General features: G+C 44.0%; 1 protein-coding gene and 1 pseudogene across 3 annotated transcripts in view; one reads left to right on the top strand and one right to left on the bottom strand.

The window, feature by feature from the left end:
- The window catches only part of NTM (neurotrimin), a 932,320-nt gene that overhangs the window by 232,404 nt on the left and 675,887 nt on the right, over positions 1-24,029 (top strand). The gene's annotated exons all lie outside the window — the stretch shown is intronic.
- LOC132012214 (thioredoxin-dependent peroxide reductase, mitochondrial-like) lies at positions 22,496-23,723 on the bottom strand (annotated as a pseudogene).

Below are 24,029 nucleotides of genomic sequence, written 5' to 3'. Positions count from 1 at the left end.
AAGGATGGAATCCATGATGGAACAGGCATTTCTTTCAAATTTGGTAAAAATTAGAGCCTTATCGCAACTCAACTTGAGTAGTCTAATCTTTGAAAATTAATAATTATAGCTTCCGCTCACTGGGCATTGATCAAGAGCCAGGCATTGTGCCAAGAAGGTGACATCCATGATCACATCATCCTTACTATACCACTCAGAGGCATTTTTACCATTCCTGGGTCATAGAAAAAACTGAGACTCAGAGAAGTTAACTGTTCAGCCCAAAACCACACAGCCTGGGAGATCTGAGGTCTTTATATGTCCATGGCATCCCCCACTTAGAGGTGCATGGACCTTTCACCTTAGTGACCTTTGTGTCTCATCCTTGACTTTGTAGCTGAGGAAGTAGTGGGCTCTGGTCATCAGGAGTTTAGCTCTTGCTTTCTTGTGTCCTAGGCTCATTACCTTTGTCTGAAATTCCATGTCTCACATACAGACACACATGGTGTAGTTCCCTCCCTGCTTTGCAGAAGACTTCAAATATTGGTATCAGGAAGGGACACAGTGTGGCCTCTTAACTCCACCATGCACCAAGATGTGGAGACCTCAATGCTCATAAGGTGTCACCAGGATCCAGGGGTGATGCCCACCACTGGTCTCGAATGAGAAGGAATTTGGAGGAGATGCTTTTCGAATTGTGTGCTCCCTTGCCTCAGTGCAGAGAGGAAGCATCTGAAAGGGCTGCAGACACATGGTTCTATTTCTAATTGTCCCTGGTCAGACCTGGCCAGAAAGAGCAGTTCCTGTAACAGCCATGATGCCCAGAAGGGGAAGTTCCTGCCCCTACCTGCTGGCGACCCAGTGCCCATTCCAGCTTTATTATTAGCAGCTAGAGATCTATGCCAGAAAATACACACTTAAAAAAAAAAAAAAAATGGGTCAGTTCTTTTTCTTCTGATCTCTTATTCTTCCCAAGGGGGACAAAACTGCTGACGTTCCCCCAGGATGTGAAGAGGCCAACACAGAGGCATGGTGGGCTCCTGTAGTGTAGACCCAGAATCCACCGCCGGTTCTGTCAGCCCTGGGAAAGAGAGCAGACCCAGAGGAGTCCCCTGAAGCCATGGTCAAGGGAGGTGCGAAGTTATCCCCTGAGGCCAGAGCTGGCCTGAAGCTCTTCCTTGCGATTTGGCCCAGTTTTCTGGGTCTAGCTCTGGGTGACTTTTTCCAAGATTGTCACTCTTTGTCAGTTCTTGTTTAAAGGTCCCCTGGGTTATGAGACTGTCATTGTCTGTCCCAGGTCTCAGAGCACAAAAAGCTGTTGCTGCTGCATATTGTCCACCAAGACTATGAAATTGGAAAACACGCTGAGATTTGAAATTGCTTCGTTGAAAGTGAGACGCTGGATAATCTCCTATCATGTGACTGGCATCACTGTGGGCCCCTGCCGGCTCCTTTCCAGCTCCTTATCTTATTACAACTGGATCCCAGGCCATGGCCCTCCTTTTACCTTGCCTCCCTCACACCTTAAACACTGGGAGGTGGGAAAGACAAGAGTCTTACAGCCAGAGAAGGCTTTTTCACCTTGAATCTGCCTCTGCGTCCCAAAGTGTGGGTGAGCAGACAGATTTCCCATCAAAGCGATCACCAGACTTCCCGAGATGGCACACACATTGGTTAAATGCCTGGGTTGAGGAGGAGTCTGAGCGGGGTTCAAATCCTGACTCTCCCAAGCCTGCTCACTCTGGAACTGGATCAAGTTTCTAACCTCTCCCAGTGTCGGGGTTCTCAGCAACAAGGGGTTGGTGATAGCAGCCATTTCATAAGCAGAGGGGCCGGTGTTAAAAGCTAGCACCAACCCTGACTCACAGTAGCCCCAGTGACCTTTCCAGGATGTGTCGACCCATCTGCTGGAAGCTCACAGCTCCTGGAAAGCTGGGATTTTTGTGGCAAGCCTCTTTTGTAAACCTCCCAGAACCTGCGTGGTGCTGAGAATGTATGCAGCAGGGGCCCATGAAGTAACTGTTAGACCAGCTGATGAACAAACATGACCATGGCCCATGCCTCATGCATGTGCCTTTCACAGGAGCCAAGGTAGACGGTGTGGTAGGAACCCAGGTTCAGGCAGTCACCGGGGATCAAGAGAGTGGCATTGGGTGAGCACATTCAACAAATTGGCGTTTGCCTCCTTTTCTTGCTTGGCCTTCAGTAAAATCCTCAGAATGAGTTAACCATGGTCCGGGCTGCTCTCAGCTGCTCCCTCAGCTTCCTTCACTTACAGAGCTGGTTCTTCACCAGGACAGCAAATCATCTACCAATACTGATGGAGAGAGAGGGCGGGGCTCAGGAGAAAGAGGGTAGGGCTAAATGGCTCTCATCTGTGGCAGGCCAGCGAGACAACAAGGGAGAGCACAGATGCACCTGTCTGCCTGCACCCGCTTCTCCGCTGCCAGGTTCCTGACCCCCCCCCCCCCCAACGCCAGCTAACCATGACAGCCTCAGGGCAAACTGCTCGGTGAGGATCTCCATTGCCCAGGCACAGAATCTGGGAGTTGAAGGACAGAGGAAAAACTATTCCTCAAAACTGGGAAATAAGAAATGACCACAGACAGAGGACAAGGGGAGAGACAGGCCATCATAAAACAGAGGAAGCAATTTGACAATGAGGTGAAAATTGCCACTGCCAATTCTCCCTGACACCCTGAGCTTTCCTTATGGGCTCAAGGAAATCTGTCAGTGGCTCCAGAAAATGTCTGCAAGGAACTGGTAATAGTTTAGTAATGGCCTGGTGACTCGGAATGAGATGGAAGGCTGCAGCTGAGCTAGGGGAGATCTTGCCTGTTTTTAACCCAAGAAGATGAGATGTGGAAACAGCCCTCTTCCCCAGCCCCTCTCCTCTGGCAGTTGAGCCCTTCAACTCACAGGAAACACAGCAGTGGAGGGAATGTGGAGGAAAAAAAAAAACACAGATCGAGATAGGGTTTTAAAAAGACACAGGTGGTGAGGGTGTGTGTGTGTATGCGCGCACACATGCGTGCGTGGTGTTCGGTTTTCCTACAGCTGTTTTAATGAACGTGCCTTCCCTTCCCGAGGCCCTCCTCCTCTCTCTAGCATATCTCTACTTTATGGTAAATGGGTTTTGATTCTAAAGCAAATTGACCTTGAAATAAGTTCCAGGATCTGAGTTCTTACACCCCAGATGCTGGGTTTGGAATGCAGACTGCTCATTCAGCAGATACCAGTTCCATCATAGGAATCTGGAGTGGGAGGGGGCCGTGGTGCAACACTGTGTCAGCCTCATCTGCAAAGTTAGAGCTCTGGGGCCGTATGCTACCCAGGCAAGGACTGGGCTACCTCAGCTGTGTGGCAGACGGTTGTGTTGCCTTGGTTCTCCTTTTCGAGTGTACGTGTGTGTGTGTGTGTGTGTGTGCACGTGTATGTGGCTGAAGCTGGCTTGTATTTGGGAATTGTGGTGAGTGGTGGGGGTCAGGGACAGCAAGGATCTAGGATCACATGGCTGCAAAGCTCCTCTTCCAGATCTAACATGTCCCGGGTGAACTGAGTATCCTTTATGGAAAGAAAGTATGTTATGTGCATGCATGCGTGCTCACATGGAAATCAACATGTATATCCTGCCTGTGTTTACGAAGGTTATCTCAGTTTTGCTTAGGCAGTGACCCTTCTTTCTCCTAACATGTCTTCTCTGTCATTAAAATATCAGGGTTACTCCTCTGAGATCACAGTTTAGGGGTTTCGATGTAGGAGAGTCAAAGACAACAAATATTGGGTGAACATCCATCATGTGCCTGGCCATGAAACGACCATCTTCAAAGTGAAAGCGGGAGCAGAGCAGAATTACATGGAGCTTCCTGCGGTGCTCAGAGTACAGCGGGTGCGTACTAAAGGCTGCTTTCTGAGTGTAGGTGCCAGGTCTAATTTAAAGGCGATTTTCGATTTTCATTGCTTTAATGTGTCCAAGTCCTACATTGTTCACAGACTGAACTGGCCATAGAGAGGCTCACGTCAACAGAGCTCAAATGTTCTCTACCCATTTCCAGCTTCCACTACACTAACTATTGTTGCAACTAAGCCCTTTTCCCCAGGGGTTTTTGCTGCTGTTGAGGCTAAAGCAATGAAACAGATCCCTGCAAAGACAATCAGATGCCTTTTATAGATTAGAGAGGTGAATCTAGACCGGGAGGCAGATAGGCGGTAGAGTGGGGACAGGGGGGCACATCCGTGTGCCATATGACCTTCAGACGGAGTGATGGAACCATCTTAGGGAAAGTAGAGAGCTGTCCACGGAGCCACCCTGCTGGCTGCTCTGGTGTGGCCCAGGACTAAGCTTTTGGGATGAGAGCTGGGCACAGAAAGAGGTAGGGAGTTGGTGCCAAAACAATAATCCCAGAAAGGCTTGAGGCTGCTCATTTGCATGCTGCTCACTTCTCTTCCAGTAAGGGAGACCTTTGGGAGGGATTTTTATAGAAGAAGCAGTTCGGTATAACTCTGGTTACAGTGGAAATTCAGCAGATCCAAGACCTCAAAAGTGCCGCAGAGGTTACTTAGTGCACCCCTTCCCCTAAGCAGGTCTGTGCCTACAACGATTCCAGAACAATGGCGTTTCGTTTTAAATATTTCTCAGGAAGGGTATTTCATGTGCTCCCTAATGCACTGGTACCAAAACAAAGCCTAGCAGAAAAAGAACCAAATTTTCTCTGGACTGTGGCCAAGTGCAATCCAAGATGGATACAGATGTTTCAAAAGCAGACAGTTAGTCAGCAAATGTGCCAATATACCTCTTTCCTGTGCCCTCTGGTGACATGCTTTCCAAATTAAATTAGTTTGATATTGCTCGGGGCTTCTATTTGACTCTGATTCATTCTAGTGGGAGCAACATTTTTAGTTCAAAGAAGAGAGGTGGGCAGAAATCTTTGCCTCTGATAATATCAGAATGTGGGCCTGACTTTAGCTTTCCTGATGTTGAGATGAGACAAGGAAACTGGAATTTAATTGTTAATTACGAGCATTCCATCGTTGACTTGCACCGTAACAAGTTCAGGGAGAAGCGACTATCAAAGGAAAGTAAAACCCAAAAACAAAAAACAGTATGTGCCAGAAACAGATAGCTTAGAACATCTTCCAAGCATGGATACAAGGAAACTTGTCCTAATGATCTAGAAATTAAGTGCTGTATATGGTTTCCCATATATATTAGTCACCAAGTATTTGTGCTACCAATGCAAGATGGTATTCCTAGGGAAGTGATAGTGGAGACACGGAAGAAATAATTATCTGGAATGTTTTTAGAGCCTATGAAGAGAGATTGCAAATGACAGAAATCCTGCAGATAAACATATGCTGAGAATGGAAGAGTTCATGGTGAGCTAAAGAGGTATGGATAAGAAAAGGATGGGCTTGGGGAGGAAGATGTTAAGAGTTTTGCCCTTGGAGAGAGTGGACGTTCTAAGAGACATTGTATGAAATGAGCTCAAAAGACCATGCACAGGCCAAACACCTCTGATGATCAGAAATGTTTGGCAGTGGTTTAGTAATACCCTAATTTTTTAAAATGGTGGTAATCCAATGGAGATGGGACATGGTTTTTTAAGAAGCTTCCTTCTTTGGGGATGCCAGGGTGGCTCAGTCGGTTAAGCCCTTGATCTTGGTTATATCTCAGGTCATGATCTCCTGGGTCATGTGATGGAGCTCCGCATTGGGCTCTGCAGTCAGCAAAGAATCTGCTTGAGATTCTCTCTCCCGCACTCCACCCACCCCCAAATAAATGAATAAATCTTTAAAAAAAAAAAAAAGATGAAGATTTCTTGATTTTTAGACCATGAAATAATATAGATATGCAGCCAAGGTTTACCAATCCTACAACTGCTCCCATTCTGGATTTATATTAAAACACTTGGCACAGAAGGAAGAACCTGGGAGATACACAAGTCTAGTAGCATTGAAGGCCGGGGCAAAAAAACACAAGGGGAGCTCAGATGAAGTTTTCACCTTTCCTAGTACTTCAAGGGCAGGAATAAGATGAAGAAAAGAGGATAAAAACAAAAGTCATTATGTATTTAGTACTGCAACATAGGACTTTGTCTCTGGAACCCATAGTTCAACAGACTAAAAAGGTGGGTAGTTAACAATAGATTGAACACACCCATGAAGAAGAGAAGAATATGTTTGGACAGAGAGTCCAGAAGATCATAAAGCAAAACTTGTAGGAAAAGCAGAAAAATGCCTGGAAGAAATGGTTACACTAGATCTCAGGGAGGACAGCAGGTATAAGATAGAAAGAACTGTAGATGCTGTGTCCAGGAAAGTAATAGGGCATTGTATAGAAGTAATATTTCTACTTCACTCATCTGTATACTAAAGCACAGACCATAGGTAGTAAATAAAGGTTATATGAGATTTTACTCAAAGAGGTTAACTTCTATAACTGCCAGTTGTAGAAACTTTTATCTTGTAGACCTAGCAGCATTAGTTGAAATGAAGTTTTCTTTACATACATCTCCTCCTTCTTGGCCATTGTACCATGGATCTCTTCCCGTCCACTAAAACACTTTCAAATCCTTTCATTACTAAAAACCCATGCTCACTACTAAAACCCATCTAGTTCTTCAAAAAAGCCTTTACTGATTTTCCTGTTTCTACTCCCTTGCCCTTCCTTCCCTCTTATTCACTACTCACCAGACAGTCATCCTTTTAAAACATAAATCAGATCATGCTACTCCCTGTTTATAACTTCTTAGTGGCTTTTCGTCTCATGTAGAAAACAGTTCAAATACCTAAGCATGGTTGACAAGGCTCTCATGATCCAGCCCCTCGCTTTTCCACAACCTGCTGTTCTATCACTCCCCTTCACTCACTCAGCCCCTTACATGGGGCTTCTCCCAGTTCCTCAGACCCACCGATCATGCACTGCCTCAGGGCCTTAGCATTTGTAATTCCTTCTGCCTGACATGCTCTCATCCAAGATACCCACATGGTTGCTCAATAACCATTCTAGGTAGATGAACTACATCCCAGTGTAACACATCCTCTCCACCAGCCATACTCTGTCCTCCTCCATAGCACATTGTTAACTGACTTTGGATATATTTATTACACATGATCTACCTCCTAGATGAAGATGCGATTTCTGTGAGATTCAGACTACTTGGTCTGCTGGTCCACTAATATATCCTCACCGCCTAAAAGAGTACTGGGCACATAGTAGAAGTTCAATAATTATTTGGGAAATGAATGAACTAATGAATCATAAGTAGAAACTATGCTAATGAAGGATACCAGTCAGTAACAGTAATTGGATGCTGCCAGAATACAAAACTCCATAATGAGTATGATGCAAGAATACCCCAGGCTTAAATGATGTGACATTTGAAAATATGAAGGGAATTAAAGCTAATCAAGCCCACCTCTGTCAAGATGTTGGAACCTAGAAATGTCTTATTTATCAATGTTCACATAACCATTAGGAGTGGTTCTAACCTAAATTATTGTTTAGACCTGTAGATCTATATTGTGTAGACCTATATTCCCTGGCCAGAGTTTTGCCTGTCTACACTATACAGTGAGATTTTGTCCTCTATAAAAATAATTCTAATCGGAAAGACCAGGTGTATTAATATGACAATAATTGGGGGACACCTGTGAGTACAACAGTATACAGGGTGACCAGGTGATGAAGAGGAGGAAGGAGAGATGTTCATTGGACACCAGTGAAAGGAGCTTTGTGAGTGCATGTCTGAGAGACAGTCATAGGCAAATGCAAGGGAGAAGGTCTCTCTGTCCCTAAATGCAAACCACAGATCAAGATTCATCCCTCCTACTCCCATAGAAAAGAGAGCTATGGACAGGCACTGAAAAGAGTGTTTCCACCTGGGGCTTTGTGAGACACAGTCCATGTCTATAGAGGGCCTACAGATCAAATAGAGTCAGGAACAAAATCGCCTTCCCATCTCTCACTGGAAGCATGAGAAATAGCACATTAGCCAGGAAAGCTGATTTCTGAGCAGAGCATCCATGGCTGTGGGCATGGTGTGTACCATGACCCAGCCACCTGCAGGAGAGAGACACTAACAAAAGGCCAGGGATAAAGACAGGAGAGGACCCTTCTAGGAATCCATACCAATTGATGGGGGAAGATATGACTGGAGATTAAGGCCAGGTAGTTACATAAGCAGGAAAAAAAGCCAGCCAATTTTACCTATTAAAAATAACATGGGGTGCCTAGGTGGCTCAGTCGGTTGGGCATCCAACTCCTGATTTCAGCTCAGGTCATGATCTCAGGGCTCTGTGACTGAGCCCTTCATTGAACTCCATGCTCAGCATGGAGTCTGCTTGAGAGTCTCTCCCTCTCCCTCTGCTCCTCCCCCCTGCTGACACGCTCTCTCACTCTCTCTCTAAAATTAATAAACAAGTCTTTGGGGAAAAAAAAAAATAACATGTTCTCATGGCACCACAAGCTGGCAAGGACTGAGGAAAGATAATAGAATAAAAATAAGTGAATGTGTGCTTTATTTATCCCATAGTTTGCACAATCTCGGGTACACAAGCCTGCAAGCTGAGACTCAGATCCCCAATGCATGCCTGTGCTTGGTCATCAAATGCATTGCACACGGGCAGCCATTCGTTTGTATGTTTCATGTAGCCTAATACTCAAAACTGTTTTTGGAAAGAATGAACAAATAATTTATTTCTTGCTTGAAAAGTTAATTCATTTATATTAATATTTTGTTTATTACCTCTAAGTTGACTAGATTATTAAATTAGCCATTATTTGGTAGCCAAAATTTTGCTGCACAAACAGAATACAAATTGATGTATCTATTCTGAGACAACACAGTTAAAAAAAAATCACTGAAGGTAAAAAGAGGGAAATGGGGCATCCATTGGCTTCAGCTTTGCTTGTGAGCCCTGACTCTTTCTATGTTCAATAGCACACAGGATGATTAGGGAAGAAGATGTCATGGCTTCCCCTAGGAAATCTGTACCCTAGTAACTCATGGGGGATCCTCTGTGTTGGCCCCTTTCCCTGGTAAGCTGAGAAACCTAACTAGCTCTCCCACGACTGTCAGTCAGTTGGCATTCATGTCATAAAATTCTATCTGAGTCTGTCACCAAGACATCTTTTATCTAGGTCCTCTTTTTGGTGATGGGGTCTCAAGTTGTAGTTCTCTGGAATGAAAAAAAAAAAAAAAAAAAAAAAAGAAGGTAAAAAATAAAATAAAGGGGAAATGGCTCCGAAGAAACAACTTCTCTTTCTTAAAAAAACTCATGGGCCAAAGATTCCCCTGGCATGGTCCATGGGTTCCCATATATGCCTCTAACTGGAATTTGACTTTGTAAGTTCCCTCAGGATGAGCCCACCAGGTAGCACAGAGCCTCAGGTGAGTGATGGTGTGGGCTCAGTGCAAAGAGTGTAAAACCTGCAATCAGAAGATGGAAGCTTACTTCCAACTCTACCATGTGATAGCTGGGTGGCCTGGGGAAAGTCCCTTCACATCTCTGAGCCTCAGCTCCTTGAGTGTGGATGACAAGTATTTCCTGAGTACTTCCCAGGACTCATTTGAGGATCAAATGAAAATAGAGGTGAAACTCTAAGCTTGGGGCCCAGCAAAGCCAGGTATGATACTGGTTACCATTAAAATGAGCGCCTCTTGGTTTTTCCATAACTAAAAGCTAAGGCCTAAGACCGACACCAGGCTGTATACTGAATTCTGTTTTACACCAAATCACGTTAGCGAGCCAAGTCCTTCTGTTTTAAAATTCTATCTTCCACTGTTTGCATATTTAAATGGAAATTCATTTGGATGGCAGCACGCTTGCAGCGAGACAGCAGCAACTAAATAAAGGAAGGATCTGCAATGGACGAGGCCTCGATACGGATGAGAACGCGGAACACCTGCAGGGACACCAGCCTGAGAGCGATCAGAGCTGATGGTCCTCTGGCTCCAGCACGTCACCCTCTGGGCCGGGCGCTCCCCCTCCCGCTGAAGAAAGCACCCTGCGCAATTAAGCACCTAATGTGTTTGTAGGGAGCAGGGAGGAGTCGGCTGTGTTTGCATGTTTAACGTCTCCCTTTTCTGTCCTGCTTTTCTTCTGCTGTCAGCCAGGGGAAAACCCTCATGGCTGCCCTACATTTGGAGAGGACAGACCCTAGAAGTTCAGAATTTGAGTCCCCACATCCACTCTCACCCAACAAAAGCAGCTGCGTTCACAAAGGTAGCTAAAGACTCTTAATTTTTTCTGTGAAAAGAGCTGAGGGGCCATGTCAGGATGCTTGCCCCCATCTTTTCTTGGGGCACCTTGCGCTCTGCTAGAGGCCAAGCCCTCCCATTTGTGCTTGTGGATGGCAGGGCTACCTTTCCCTCTTCCCAGCTCACAGAGACAGTTCTCTGGCAGGTATCACGGTAAGGTCTGGTCGAGGCTTCCTATGCATCAGTATCCAGCCTGTTGTTCAAGGACCAACTCCCCTAATGCATCTTCCAGGGGCAGCAGGCATTGTCACTCTGCAGTTAGAAGACTGCTGACCAGCTCTGTGATTGTGGGTTCATCACATTAGATGAATCCAGTGCTATTCAGCTCATAGAGCAGTTCTGAGTATTAAACGCAGTAGTTCAAACCCAGGGCTGAGACGAGGTCTGTCACCTTGTCAACTACGAACCTCGGAGAGTCTCCCCTGGCCGCTCCACCACCCTCGACTACTCTTCCCCAAATTGCCATGGGACCCTTGTTGCATATCTGCACCATTTGCGAGCTATTTATATTACTTACTATTTCAGGAGTGCCTGCCTCTGAGAGCAGGAATTAGGTCCACACATACTTCTCTACCATGCGTGGCACTTAGTGTTTTGCCAAGCATAGGGTAGATATTTAACGAATGATTGATTTGTTAACCCAAGTCTGTTTTGCTTCCTGAACAATGCAAGAGTGAAGCCAGCACACCCATCCGTGCTTATCGGGAACTACTTCACGGCTTGTGCAGAGGGAAAGCCACCCTTTCTTTGGCTTATATTTCAGTGTACTGTATGCATTCATTCATCCTCTCCCTAAGCATGTCTCGCATGCCCACCACATGCCAGGAATCTAGGACGTGGTATGAGGGCCCAAGCAGCCGAGGCTTCTAGCTTCAGTGGGCTTTAGTCATTGATCTGCTTGAAGTATTCGCTCCTTTGAAAAAGAAAATATTGATGACTCAAAGTACAGAGAGATCTCCATAACCTGAAAAGCTTGATGGTGTGTACATGCACCTTACTATGCTTACCTGTCCTCCCGCTAGAAGAAGAGCCAAGGAGTTAGACTCTTTGCTCCACCTGTGCGGTTCATTTCCTCACCTATACAGAAAGCAGCCATGGGAAGAAACCACCTCATTTCTAAAAACACTTATGTTCTATTTTAAGTGTTAATTTTTCATGCCCCCCTCTTTTTTTTAAGATTTTATTTATTTGACAGAGAGTTAGAGAGCACAAGTAGGCAGAGTGGCAGGCAGAGGGAGAGGGAGAAGTAGACTCCCTGCTGAGTAGGAAGCCCGATGTGGGGCTTGATCCCAGGACCCTGAGATCATGAGATGAGCCAAAGGCAGACTCTCAATCAACTGAGCCACCGAGGCACCTCAATTCTTTATGTCTTTTCAAAAGGATATGGAGGGGTGGGTGCCTGGGTGGCTTAGTTGGGTCAAGGTCCAACTTTTGATTTCTGCTCAGGTCATGATCTCAGGGTCCTCGGATCAAGCTCTACATCAGGTTCCACACATAGCACTGAGTCAGCTTGTCTCTCTCCCTCTGCTCCTCCCCTCCCCTGCCACTCTGTTGGCATACTCTCTCTCCCAAATAAATAAACTAATTAAATTTTTTTAAAAATGCATGTGGAGGAGCACCTGGATGGCTCAGTCAGTTGAGCACCCAACTCTTGATTTCAGTTCAGGTCATAATCTCAGGGTTGTGAGATTGAGCACCACATCAGGCTCTTCCCTGGGTGTGGAGACTGCTTGGCATTCTCATTCCTCCACCTCTATCATACCCCAACTCATGCATTTTCCCTCTCTCCCTGTCCCTCAAAAAAAAAAAAAAAAAAAAAAAAGGCAAAGCATGTGGCTATCTTAGAGTCCGAGCTGCAGATGTGGTTGGTCACCCCGATAAGGTCCTCCCCTGGTGAGCTATAGGGATTCTCCGATGTAGGGGGAGTGACTTTCTTGTTCCATTCCTATAACTTGTAGCGGAAGGAGCAGGAGTTTCCAGGACTCAGTCTTGACCAAAGGCACAGAGGACAACACAGTTGCTTCTTGGGATTCATAGAAATTAGTCCTATGGAGACTTCTCAGAAAAGAGTGAGACGTGCAGTGGGATGGGGGGGGGGAGGAAAAGAGGAAGAGGAGAAGAAGAAAGAGGGAAAGGAAAGGAAAGGAAAGGAGAGGAGTCAGGCAAGAGGGCTTCACTTACTTTTTTTTTTTCCCCTCCACTTGCTTTTTTTGTGTATGATACACATACAGCCAAGTTCACAGAACGTAGTCTCAGTGAAGTGTCACCAACTAAACACACCCACATAGCCAGTGCTCAGGCTAAGGAAGGAAGAGAACACAACACCCCACCCCTGACTCCCCAAACCCTTTGCTGTCCCAACTTCCTTTCCCACAGGTTCCTCCCCAGCCCATCAGCCCATCTCCTAGCACCTTAAGTCTGGGCGCCTGCTTTTGGACCTCCATGCTGGGATCCTCCAGAATGTCCTCCCTATGGCTGGCCTCTTCTGTCCTACATTGTGCTGTGGGATTCATTTGTACCAGCACCTGAATTTGTGGTTGCCCTGCTCAGTTCTGTGTAGTACTCCACTGTGTGGATGTGATAATTATTATATCGCAGAGGAGAAATGTTCACACTTCAAACACGTGTAGAGAATAATAGAAAGACATCTAATTGTGCTGAGGTATTTATACTTCTTCGAGGAATTCTTTGTGACAATTACCCATAACTACAGTGCTAACAGTGAGCACTACTACAAAATGGGTATGAATTATGAATCATTATAACGGCTAATGCTTGCCTGTTCGGTAAAGAGCTCTATTTTGTTACCAAAATGAGTAGGGAAATGTGTGAAAAACATATTAGTCATCGAACCCCAGTTATCGGACACTTGGCCATTCGTCCGAAAGGTGGCAGTTTGCAGTGCCCAGACGCCGGCAAGTGTTCGTCAGTAAGCAACAGTCTTTAAAATGCTGGTTTTGAATCTTCTTAGGCGTAGAGTGACAGCAAACACGGGAAAAAAAAAGAAAATGAGGTGATGCGCAGAGGGAGAAGACAGCCGCGAATCGGGAGACACCTTTACACTCACTTAAATGATCAGGACAGAATCAGAGACTCAGCCGAAGGGCAAAGGTGCCTCGCCAAGCTACAATTATTCCCCATCTGTGACCTATGAATTGCCTTCTTCCATGGCCCAGCTCTCCTGGTGGAAGCAATTTTCATCCTCTGCTTCTTAGTTCGCTGAGAAAGCATAAATAAATAAATAAGGAGCCCAGCTCTCCTTCCCCAAATTGCTTCCCCCACCTGCCTCTTCCCAGGGAAACCACCTTGTGAATTACAGCTGCTGGGGCCAAGGCTCTGAGGAATCTGGGCTTATCTCCTCCCCTGCACCCAGTGATAAGATAATGAGATGCAAGGCTCCGGTGTGTTTGACAAGCTGGTGGCTCCAGCAGGCGAGTTGAGAGGCTCAGGGGCTGGGATTGGAGATTAATTAATGCTAAAAGACACAGTTTGATGTGGCAATGAAATTTCGATTATAATAATCTCTAATTATCTTGTACCACGAGCGCCCTGATTCTCCCAGGTGTTTCTTCGTGGTTGGAAATTGCTATTTGTGCATGAAATAAAGCAGACTATGTTTTGGGGGGGAGGGGAGAGAGGGATGTAAGTGGGAGTGAGAAGAAAATATACAGTGCCCTGTTTGGAAGCAAGGGAGTGTCTGGAGTACCCCTTTGGGGAACGTCCAACATTTGAGCAAAGTGAACTTGGCTTGGTTTTATTAGAAGTGTAACTGAGGGGGGACCCAGGTAGCTCAGTCAATTAAGCATCCAACTCTTGGTTTTGCTCAGGTCATGATCTCAGGATCATAGGATCAAGCCCTGCATCAGGCTCCATGCTCAGCAGGGTGTCTGCTGAAGCATCTCTTGTTTCCCTCCCCCTGTGCCACTCCCCCCACTAGAATGCTCACTCTCTCTTTCTAAAACAAATAAATAGAAAGAACTGGAGCAGAGCAGTCAGAAGGGTGGAGGGAGAGGGACAAGCAGACGCCCCTCTGAGAGCAGAGCCCGAGGTGGCACTCAATCCCAGGACCTGGAGATCATGACCTGAGCCAAAATCAAGAGTCTGATGCTCAATCAACTGAGACATCCAGGTGCCCCCCCTCACAAAAATGTGTAACTGGGGCCAGACAAAAATGTGATGAAGGAGCCAAACTTGTCTCTTGGCAATCCCCTCTTTGCTACACTATGCCACCTCTATGTATATTGGAGACAAAGTCCCCTTGTGGGGCACAAATTAAGTCTCATGTTTCCAGGTACCATCAGAAGTCTTTTTCATAATAAGGATTTCACCCTCGGAAAGGAACACAAGTCCTAATGAGTTAGCGCTTGGACAAAAGGAAATATAACCTCCACAGGGGAGAACAAGAATCCCATATTCCCACTGCAGACAGCTGTTGCCCTAAATCCCCTGAAGCCCAGACATCCATGGCAATAGCCATGTTTGCCAACAATGCAAGCTATTCAAGGCTGTGGAACTTTAATTTGGCTGCCAGATGACTTTCAAAGCTTGGAGAAGTCTTCCAGCCAGGTGAGGGAATTGAAAAATTTCAGGAAATACATGATATGGGCGCAGGAAGAGGAGGGAAAAATCTCTCAACCTCAACACCTGAAATCAGCAAGACATTAAAAGAAATGCATCTAACTTATTCAGGGATGCTCCTCACATGGCCCCGACCACACCTAAGCCGCTCCTCAGGGACCCTTGGTGTCACTGGCCATGCATAAGAAGTACTCTTGGCCACACAAGAGCAGTGTAGACGTGGACAAGTTCCTTAACATTTCTAACTCTGTTCTTTCACTTGCAAAATGTGGGGAATGATAGTTATTAATAGTTCACAGAGAGTACTTTAAGGGTTTGGCATGCAGTAAATGCTCAATAAACATGGTTGTTACCAAGCATATTTTAAGTATTTGTGGGCCATTTGCCCAAGCACACAGATATTTGAAAAGCTTTTAGGTAGGACCGTGTGTGGGTGTGTGTGTGTGTGTGTTTTAGAACTAATAGCTCATCAGTTTTATTTGGGGCATGTCTGGTAGCAAAGAGTCAGACACCCAAATGATACTCACGTCTCATCCTCATGCTCAATACCAATTATGCTGCTCTCTAAGGAAATTACTGCCTCTGTCGGAATCTCATTATGTGTCAGGAGTGTTGCTGGTCCACGCAGACCAAGTGCTACTACCTGAGTTGAAGCCTGGGGAAGGGTATCTTTCGCTGGAGACATAAAAATAAAAGAGTAGGCTGAAGTATTGTCAAAGTTCGTAAAAATCAAAACATGGCCCTGAGGAACTGCTGTGCCCTGGGTGCAGGGGCAAGCATCCGGCCGGAATGCAGAAGTGGGTACCTAAGAACTAGGGATATGGGACAAAGACAAACAGAGTAAAAGAGAAGGACACAGGTCTTGCAAAGGGCCGGTTGGTGGACTCAGGTTTGGGAGGCATCCTGTGCGTGGTCTGTGAGTGACAGAGTGCCCAGCCAGTCGCTCAGCTCTCTGCTAGGCTCCTGGGTCAGAAGTAGAGAGATCATGAGCTGTGCCCTTGTGAAACTTGTTACTGGGAGCTTTGGGAATTTTTTCTCTTCTTCCTTTAAATGAAGATGACAGAGGTCTTCCCAGGGACTTAATAACGGAATCAATGAAGAGGAAAATCCATGTGGCTGCAAATACATTTAATTTTTTTTTTTCTTTTTAGCTTTACAACCAGTACAGAATGCCTAAGTCATTTCCTCCAAGGCTCTCAGTCTGATCATTTCTAGTTATGCTGGGGTGGAACCCCTTTTCTACCTAAGCCCGTGGAAGCTCTATCCTTCCCTACCCTCCACCGTCCAGGTTTGTGTGGCTGTCCAGCCCCTGATACATGGACAAGGTTTGCATCCTAACCTAGGGACACCTGCTTAGAGAGAGCAGAGTTCTGAAAACAAGCAGCTCTATGGTGAGGGCATGTGCCAACGCAGATATCCATACATTGAATAATTGGCTGACTGGGGAGAATAGGACACTCTGTTGCCTTTTGCTCACACTTATCTGCTTAAAATTGCTTCTACTGATGGAAGAAAGCAGCTAACTTACAAGAAATACCCTGGAGGATGCATGGATACATGCACACGATTTTGAAATGGGAGTATTTACATTTGGTTGGTTTGGCTGAGCAGAGGATAGAACCTCATTTGTTTTCCATTAGACCCACTATCTGTGTACAAAAATAAAGGATCCAAATTTGTATTTTGCTAAAGGAGGTGTATCAGTTAGGACTAGGTCTAGCTGCAAGTCATAGAAACCTGAAAAATTATGACTTAAATAATATAGAAATCCATTTTGCATTCATAAAATTCTAAAGACAGGCAGCCCAGGGCTGGTTCGATGGCTCTGTAGACCAGCCAGGACCAGTGCTGAGCTGTGCCAGCCAGAGTGTGATGCTTGGCCTCGTGGTCATCAGAGGTCTAGCCATCATGTAATCCACCTTCCAAGTAGAACAAAGAGAATAGGAAAGGTCAAAGAGCATGAACCATCTATATTTGAGGACAATTCTTGGAAGCCTCCACCCAGCCTCTTGCTGGCTAGAACTTAACCGCAGGGCTACATCCAACTGCAAAGGAGTTTGGGTCACATGTTCCACTAAATTCTAGAGGTTTTATGACAGTAATAATATTGGATATTGGGATAGGAAATTAGCAATCTCCACTTTGGATCAGGAGAAATCTATTACACTTATTATCCAAAAATCAGATTTTCCCCAAAGGAGATGCTTCTCAAAATACTTTTTTCTCTCTTCCAAGGCTCAACTTAATCTCTCGTGATTCATCTTAACTACGAAGATTTGGGTAAGCCCTTTTAAATTGAATCTAGGTGAAAGCCTTGGAAGTTTTCAGGTTTGCTTGACCCTTCTACATTCTTGGTGTTACCTTTTCCATACTTCACTTGAGTTGAATATAAATCTTTATGTGGTAAGGGTTTGCCAATTCCGATTATTTGTTTCTAAATTATCCTCTCATTCCTTAGCCTTCATTCTCCCTGCATAGACCAAAAAGCCTCGTCACGGAAATGAGATCTATAGTCAGAGAAGAAGTCAAGAGTTGAGGATTCTTAGCATATGATCCAAACATGATCCAATAGACAACTTTAGAAATCTACATTTTCTCTTTGTTATATCCCGCCGGGTTAGATCATGATAATCACCTTCTGCCATGGGATCTCTTGGAGGTTAGTTAGTGATCTGTATTTCAGGTTGAGGCTTTTATTGAATATTTTTTTCTCCATATCTCTGGCACGTTATATGAAATTTTAACTAGAGTTTGTTAAGGATTTAGAATTTTTTTCCTCTAAAAAGCTAATATTTAATGGTATCTTTGTGATATTATTCTTCAGAGCAAGGGAATCAGTTTGGATGAAAAACACGGAAGGTAAAACCATGCTTTCAGAAACCGATAGTTTCCTCCCATTTTTGTGGTCCTCTGTGTTCCACAGTGAGTAGCCCCCTTCTCAGTATTCCCTAGCAAACTCTGTTCTATTGGTCAGAGTGACATCGAATGGTTGAGGAAGTACAGCATGGTGGTAACTCAGGGATGCATTTGGAAACATATGGGTTTTAGTAGGGCTCTGGCCCCTACTAACAATTTGCTTAGCCTTTCTGATTTGTAGATCTGTCACCACATAACATGTAGTGTGAGGCATTGTGAGAAGTTCATGAGACAGTGTGTAAAGCATGCTTAGCTTACTAATTGTTCAATAAAAGTGTGTGTGTGTGTGTGTGTGTGTGTGTAATAAATGAACTTACTGCCTAAAGTTCCCAGACAGAGGAAACCACCCAAACCACAGAAAGTACCCAAACTGATAAAATTTTCAATCAGCCTAACTTCTCAATTTTGTTCTATTTCCTGCCTGTGTTATTGTTAGGTATTTTCAAAGCCGGATGGATTTTTAAATCACAATATATATTGTTCTCTGGAAGTTCCCTCTAATGTGTGTAAAAGAGATTAAAACCATTAAGAGATTGGAGTATTTTTTTAAACTACATGTTTTCACTATAGACAGTAGCAGTTGACTCACAGCTAAAAAGGCTGTGGAAATAAGCACTGTAATACTATCACTTTCCCCTTAATTAAGTCATTATTTCCCATTGTCATTCACTTTTGTTACTGCAATTTTCATCATTGTTTGGTCCTAATTGTAAATTTAAATGCATTAGAGTCCCACAACCTAAGAGTCGGTTACCTTTTCTCCATTTTGATTGGTTCATGCATTTTTACATGTTTGAGGATGTCTCTTTCATGCCTTTAAAAAGCCACCCAACCACCATAATATTTGCGGGCACCTTGTATTTCCCTCACATTTTGGCAGACACTGTCGTCATGTCATCTGGCATTGATGTTACCTTGCAGAAGTCTGAGATGAGTTTGTGTTCACTTATTTTTGTCTAGTGACTCTTTTTTCCTCCTAGGTGCCAGGTAATTCTTTATCCCCCATGTTCTATCACGTCATCAGGGTATATTTCAGCAGAGATTGCTTTGAAACAATTTTTCAAGGAACACAGAGGGCTCCTGTGATGACACACTCAGTCATTCCTCAGTTTCAGGGCCAGGCTCCTATCTTGCCTACTTTGAATATTTTCTCAGTATATGCATTAGGGCTTTTGGTCCAGGAATGACACTTTTTCTTATGCTTAATTCCCACCATACTCTCTTCCTCAACACTTGGTAAGAATATCTCAAGTCTTTCTTTTATGCCATTAATTGAATTGGCCATCCTGTCCCCTCTTTTGTTATTGACCCCCGATTGATTAGTCCTAGAATCCTCAATTCGGGCCTTAGAGCCATAGTCCTACTTTTTCATCTCAGTCTATTGTTTTTCAATCTTTTCTCTAATTCCTATTTTATTTTGTATTCATGCTCTTGTCACGTCATGGTACGAACCAAAGCACTCCAAGACAATATTCTTAACGCATTTCAAGTTGGAATTCTGTCCAAACAGGATTTTTCATTGACGTTTGCAAGCAAAGTTCCTTTCCTTATTTCTGATTTGTCCTTCTTCCTTTATTCTGTGATGTTTGCGTCTTGTCTCTGTACTTCCTTTCATCTTGCTTATTCTTGGGCAGCATTGTTTAGACCATCTATTTGTTCCGATACTCTCTTCTCACTGCACCCAAAACGTGTTCTGAGAGCCAGAAGTTTGGTGTTTTCCTTCACTTTTACCATAGCCTGAGGGTCCAACAAGGGGAAGATGTCAAATGAGTCTGTGTGAAGTATGTCTTAATAACTGGACTCTGATTTATCCTCTCATATTTTGTTAGATGTACCCCAAGGGGGCTTACCCTGAACTTCAGAGCACTTTACTTTGCAACTCTGAAGACTTGGCTTCAGACAGCAGGAAGCCAATCCTCTTTGAGAGGTTATTCTGTTTCCTTATCACCCATGTTACCAATCTCTTCCGACCCATGGACTTCAAACAGAACTTAATATGGTATGCACTGTATTGAAAGAGAGGCCCAGTTTTAAATGATTATTGTGGTTTGATTCAATCCATGAAACTCAAACTTTTCTATACATCTGTTAAGATAGCCCTATCTTCCAAACTTTAAAAAAAAAGGGGGGGGGGTCAAGTTTGCTGCATAGTCCTGTCCATGTTTCTACCCAAGGTTTTGAGGTTCTGCTCCCCCTACTCCTTACCCCACCCCCAACCCCCACACAACAGCCATGCCATTGAGAAGAGCAAACAGCTGGACATAAAACCTATTTTGGTCTTCTTAATGAATCTACTTCTATCATGGAGAGCAATTTCAGAATCTTGAAGGGAGGGATTCTGTTCCTTATGGTATGGTATGTTCAGCCAAATGTACATGAGGAGCAGAAAGAGAAAATGAGGTGGCCCAAAGTCATGAATCTCAGAAGCAGCCCACCTCTGTCTCTTCAAGGCTGTGTTGAACCAAAACCCCCTTTGTGAGCTGTTTTGAATTGCAGAACTGTTTGCAAATGAGCTTGGAGCACACTGGGTAAACCAGGATGGTTGGTAAATTCTATTTCACTTCACCAGTGAGCTGAAAAAGCATTGGATAATATGTTATGAGTTGTAGATCTGTTTGATTGCATTGTTGCAAAGTGGGAATTGTTTTGCAACATAGATTCTTAATCACTGAGGCATCTATGATTGAATGCGTCGAAAATTGGCTGGAATTGAAAGTTAACTATACTGCAGACGGCTTATTCTGGTGTATAATTGAAAATAAATTCTAATAACTCTTCTCGAAAGAGCTGCTCAGAGAAAATTTCAAGCCCCCCGAAAAAAAAAGTGCTTTCTCAAAAAGACTCTTCCTCTGCATAATGAAGTAATGAAAACAAAGCCTAACCTAGTTTTTCTGTGATTTGAATACACTGACCAAAAAAAAAAAAAAAAAAAAAAAAAAGTTGATACTAAACATTCTTAAACTTACTTTGTAATATGTTTCCCGAGCCTTTATGCCAGAGAGGTCTTATCGCTTGTCTTTGAAGTCACTCTAGGATCATTTCGCACAAAGAAAGGAGTTAAAAAAAAAAAAGTATGAGCTTTTGTAATCAACCGGCCTTAAGTTTGAATCTTTGCTCTGGCTTCACTAACTTGGTGACATTGGCAATTCTTTTTTTTTTTTTTTTTTTTTTTTTCCTGAGCTTCCATTTCTATCTCTATCTCTGCAAAGAGAATTTAATAATATAATCTAATTTTCCTTGCTCTGTATAGTTATTGTAAATATGTGGACAGTATTTTGTACATCATTGGCACTCAACACATTAGAAATTATATATGGATGTGTGCATATATACATAAAGCCTATGTAGCCATTCATACATTCCTATTTTACTCAAATATTTGCCCAATTCTGCACAACTACAGCCAGGGAACATGTAAGACAATCAGGAGAAAACGCCTAGCCCCACCCAGGAAGAGAAGCTTACCGTTCTGGTCCTGGATTCAGAGAGACTACAGCTATAATCCTGGCCTGAATATTATTAGCCTCTCTAAACCTCAATTTTTTTCATCTGTGAAATTGAAGTAATAACTTTATATATTTTATTAGGTTGTGGTAAATAAAATTACACAGAGTATCTGTCCTATATAAGTTTTTTTCTGATATGCACTTGTCAGAGCAACTACACTGTCTCTGCTTGGCTCCAGAGCTGACTGGACCAAATATGAATTTCAGAATCATATAGATCTGGGCCCCCCCCCACTTCCCTTCCATGGGCTGTGTAACCTGGAGCACGTTATTGCCCATCTTGTGTGAAACCCTATATTCTCCTACATCAGACAGAGATGCTAACACCTCACAGTGTAATGAAGAGACTTTACCGAGATCCCATGCATGGTAGGCACCAACCCATGCTTAGTTGTCTCCAGAACCCCTCTCCAATGGTCTTTGGTCTAGTTTTAGGCAGAGTTAGACTTTGACATTGCTCTCTCCGTAGTTTCAGGAGTAGCTAGATAGTTATCTCTGAGGTCAGGTGAGACCCCACCTGACCCATGAAAGCTGGCAATTTTACCTCTGAAGAAATAGTCCACTACTCACCTGTCGGCCTCTGAGTGAAACATCTTTCTCTTTGTCCATGGTGACAGATGCAGGTGTGCCTGTTCAAGCCGTCCCTCGGTCTTCTCCTGGTTAGCTCCAACAGCACTGTTCTCATTCCCTTCTAAAATGAAATCCAGGGGGACCTGGCTGGCTCAGTCAGTACAGCATGTGACTCTTTTTTTTTTTTTAAATATGTTTATTATGTACTTTACATTGAGCATTTAAGAAAAGAATTACAATGATTTCAAAATACAATTTGATAAATAGCCTTTATAATTACACCCAATCAATATCTAGAATTGTATGTAGACCCTATGCAGCTAACAACTACAGAACAATTTTAATCTCAGGGAAGAGAAACATGCGCGATCACTGAAGTCACTTTGCCAGAGTGGGTTTTTTTTTTTTTTTGGTTGTTTTAAAGATTTATTTATTTATTTATTTGACAGAGATCACAAGTAGGCTGAGAGGCAGGCAGAGACAGAGGGAAGCAGCCTCCCTGCGGAGGTTGATCCCCACCCAGGACTGTGGGATCATGACCTGAGCCCAAGGTAGAGGCTTTAACCCACTGAGCTCCCCAGGCGCCCTCCAGAGTGTTTTTTTTTTTTTTAAAAACATGATTCACATTTGTTTCAAGTACACATACATCCATTGGAAGAGTTAAATTAGACCATTGATGTTAACACCTTAAAACTATGTATGATCTTTGTCACCTTAAAAGAAAATTCCGTTTAGTACAAAGAAATTCAAGAAGAAATTTCAGGACCCTTGATGAGAAGCTTCGGTGTGTGTTGTACTATTCTGGTGTACATAAAGGTTCAAGTAAGACCAACAAAGAATGTTTCCTCTTCCCACTGAAGACACAATCAAAGGAACAGGTGAACCAGCATCCTATAAACTAGTCAGCCATCAGGACGTTACCAATAAAGGACGTTTTATGTGTGTGAGGACATTTAAAAGCCTCTGCCAGTGTTACAAAAACAAAACATTTAGAGTATTACTTATGAGTACAAGCATAATTGGTGTTTTGTCTTCTATAAATAATCATCTTTGAAATGCTCAAAGTGAGTTCCAGCTGTGGCTCTCTCCTGACGTGAGAAGAGGTGGGTTCACACGGGATGATCTACTGATTCACCTTCTCAAAGTATTCTTTGGAAGCAGTTGGATGTGGCTTGATCATAGGAGAATCCGGGGTCCAGTTCGCTGGGCAGACTTCTCCATGGCTTTCCACAAACTGGAATGCCTTCACCAGGAGGAGGGTCTCTTCCACACTTCGGCCCACGGGGAGATCGTTGACACTCAAATGCTTGATGATGCCATTGGGGTCAATGATGAAGAGGCCTCTCAGAGCAATTCCGGAGCCTTCCAACAGCATGCCATAGTCTCAGGAAATCTGTTTATTCAGATCTGACAAGAGTGCGATGTTCATGTGGCCCAAGCCGCCATTCTTCCTTGTTGTGTTGACCCAGGCGAGATGGGTAAAGTGGGAATCCACTGAAACTGCAACAACTTCACAGTTCACGTCGTGAAATTCATTGGCTTTGTCGCTAAAAGCAACAATTTCTGTAGGACACACAAAGGTGAAGTCCAAAGGATAGAAGAAAAGCACCAAATATTTTCCCTTAAAGTCATCGAGGGTTAGGTCTTTGAACTCTCCATGGACAAGGGCAGTGCTCTTAAAATAGGGTGCGTGCTGGGTGGCGGCAGGAGCGTGGTATGAGGAACTGGTGCTAAAAGCGAATTTTGCTTGACCAGAACCAGACCACAATACATTCGTCAGGCATGTTCTTCGGGAAGCAGCAGGTCTGAGGCTGCAGAGGCAGAGATGCCCCAAGGAACAGCACTCATATGTCGGGCAATCGAAGCCCCGAGAAATCTTCCCAATGCGGCCGCCATCTTCAGTGCGCGCCAGATTCGCCAGCATGTGATTCTTGATTGTAAGTTCTAGCCCCACATTGGGTGTAGAGATTACTTAAAAATTAAAATAGAAACAAAACAAGCAAACAAACACCAAAGGCCAGAGAGATTGCTACTCCTGAAGCTATTTGTTATTGTTCTTTTTCTCATGGAAGGCCTGAGTCACTTTCCATGGAAAAAAATGGAATTACATTTTAAAAAGCCAAATAGCAGGAGGAAAGACACTCCAGCTGCTCGGGCAGTAATATCAAAGGATAGTGTGTGCAGGTTACGTATGCTTTCAGCCTTCTGCACACAGCTA

The sequence above is a fragment of the Mustela nigripes genome, chromosome 1 (genome assembly GCF_022355385.1).
Source record: "Mustela nigripes isolate SB6536 chromosome 1, MUSNIG.SB6536, whole genome shotgun sequence".
NCBI classification, from domain to species: Eukaryota; Metazoa; Chordata; class Mammalia; order Carnivora; family Mustelidae; genus Mustela; species Mustela nigripes.
Note: the sequence above shows the minus strand (reverse complement) of the source record. Positions and strands in the feature narration are given on the sequence as shown.